Here is a 3091-nt window from a genome sequence, read left to right on the forward strand (position 1 = left end):
GACATATATGCTCCAAGAAAATCAAAGATAACCTCGGTCGGTGTGTATTTATCGCTTAAAGCATATCGCTGCATACAAAAAAATATTGTTAAATGAAAATATGTTTTCAATTTAATAACTATTTTTGAATTGATAATTTAATTATACACTTTACTCGTGTGAGTACATAGCATGGTTTAGTCTAGATAAAAAAACTTCTTTATAAATTAGTATACCCACTCAAACTATTAGACAAAAATATTAACTAATAATTTAGAAATGTTATAGGGATAAACTTTACTGCAAAATGTTCAGGCATGAACCAGCAAATTGGATCTTCATTCCTACGTCGAAATACACGTGTCATCATAAGTGCCACCAGGTTTATAAACTACAATATGTTAAAATTATATGTAAAATATGTTTATAGGTAAATAGAGGCTTAAAAATATAATTATAAGAAAAAGTATAATATGCATTGACCTCTATACTTACTCGTGATTCGACATATCTCTCCGGCATAAAACATCTAAATGTACTTCTATAACCTTTTTTCATCTTAGATTACCAACTCTTCAGAACTGCCAAAGTCATAAAATGGTTAGCTGGGAGAATCATAGAATTTTTAAACCATTATATATTACACATAATCATAAACCACACGTATGGATCTAACGTATCCGAAAAAATATAGACTACAATATCAGCTTGAGAATCGGTTAACATCATCGAAGGTGTAGGCTCAAATACAATAAGTATCCACCACTGCAGTTAAAAAAAATAGTTTCAAGATTACACTAAAAAATAAAGAAAAAAAAGTAAAAGAAAGAAGAAAAAAATAAGGTTACCTTTGGCAGTATAGCTACTACTCTAACATGTGGTTGTCCATTAGGTGGAGTTGTTGCTTCACGAGTAATATCCGAGTGGAATAACTTTTTGGGTTGAATTGGCATGATACTAGTAAGATCACTAGTTTTTGTACTTTCCGAAGATTGCACAACTATAGTAGGATCCAATATCGAACTACTATTTGTGGAAGTTATCTATTGTGCCATGATCACATCAATTTTTTAGTGTAGAACATGCATGACTGATTCTAAGTTTTCTATCTTTTTTGTTATATCGTTAAACATACTCTTGACCTGCATATTTTTCATTGGAATAATATTTTACTACTCACTCAGATAGTATTTTGTCTTGTACGGTACCATATAATCCCTTAGGATGAATATATAGCAAATTCGATTATAAAAGATAAGATAAGATAAAAATAATATAAATTTTAAAATATTTTATTTCTATCTTTCTTTAAAAAAAAATTATCTAATTAGAGTAAGAAAATAAGAAGTTAAGAATAATAAGATTATATAAAATAATCTAATTTTATCTTTTTTAAAAAGCTAATATTTAAAATATAATCTCAAATTTATTATTATTTTAATACAAGATAAAGGGATAGTAATTTATGCCGTGGGAAGTTATTAAATTTTGGATAAATTTTGATTTTTAATTTAAAGTTAAATGATTAATTATTGGTTATCATATTTAAATTATTAAAAGAGAATTAGTTGTGTGAAACATAATCTTATTCTTATATATAAACACTCAAGCATAGAACACTATTAACTATCTCTGCTAAAACTAAAATTATAATCTAGTAGAGCAATGGAAGAAAAAGTAGTAGACGATCACATTGGATCTTCTTCGATGGAAATTATTGAAAATTCTCCGTTGAAACAAATACTACATACAATAGAGGTAATATATCCAACTCATGATAAATTACAATGTTATTTATATATACCAATGCTAATTTTCTTTTTTAAAATGTAGTCTTTATCCAAGAGAGTTGATGAGATGGAGAAAGCAATGTAGATGGCGAAGAAGTCACTTGATAAATTAACCGCCCTTCAATGTAAAACTGATGAAAAGCATGAGAAATTCGACAATACGGACCTATATGAGATGAAGAATAAATCCTGTGGTGATGTAACAAAGAAAAACTCTTGTCCGTTGCAAGTAAAGTCCGAACATTGTGTGTTTACAGATTTATCCGACGAGAATAAGGACGTTGAGAGTTTACACAATCTGCCACCATCATTCTACAAAGGAATGCAAACATGCCTGGATGGAGAAGAAAAATCGAAGCCAAAGTCAAGATTGGGTTTTCAAAAAAATAGCAAAACTAATAAAACTGTGCAAGAACATCCGAGTACGTTTGTAAGGCAAAAGAACAAATTGGCAAGAGTCAATAGTCCACCATCTACCCAAAACATAGCGTTTGCACAACCAGCTAAAATACCAAAACTTGAGCACAAAGGTCAACTATCAAGCAAGATGGCGGAAACTAGAGTACGCAAAGGGCCTTTAACTTTCGCCATAGACAATGCACGGTTAACGACCTCTGCGAAACAAAAAAAATGGCTTTCAAGTCAAATTCTATCCCAAAGGTATTTGATTTAGTTAAAAATAATTTATTGTCATAGTATTCAAATACGTATATTGTGGATAACCTTTATGTTTTGTGCAGAATCTTAACTGTTCATTCAAACCACCACAAGATATAAGGTTGAGTGAGGATTTGGTCAATATGGCTATGTATATCTTTGCAGCTGATAATGATATAGCGTGAGCATTTTTTTGTTATCTTTTATTTTTAATTTTAGTTATCTCTGTGGCTAACATGTTGGCTTTGTGTTAAAGAGAATTTGGTTCATATTCACGATACAACTGCAATTAGAGAAGATCTGTTCTATCTCGTACCTGGAAAGCAAGTGTCTGAACTGGTAATAAAGCTTATGGCATTGAAGATAACATCAAATATTAGCATGACCAAATTAAAGAATGTTTGGTTCCTTCCACCATCATTTACGGTAAGTCAAAATCTTGATTTGCTCATTTTAACTAAGTAAAATAAATAACTATTGTGCTCAAACATACCTAGGATGACATGTCGTTTCATATGGAGGATCATGACCTACTGAAAAAATATGCACATTATATACCACCAACCCGTGATCTTCAATTTGTAAGTTTTCATTAATTATTGGAATATTTTTATTATAATAAAAAGTACTCATACTTGTACTTATACATATTACATCCTATTTGT

This window comes from Arachis ipaensis, chromosome B1, assembly GCF_059453495.1.
Source record: "Arachis ipaensis isolate K30076 ecotype BB chromosome B1, ASM5945349v1, whole genome shotgun sequence".
Classification (NCBI taxonomy): domain Eukaryota; kingdom Viridiplantae; phylum Streptophyta; class Magnoliopsida; order Fabales; family Fabaceae; genus Arachis; species Arachis ipaensis.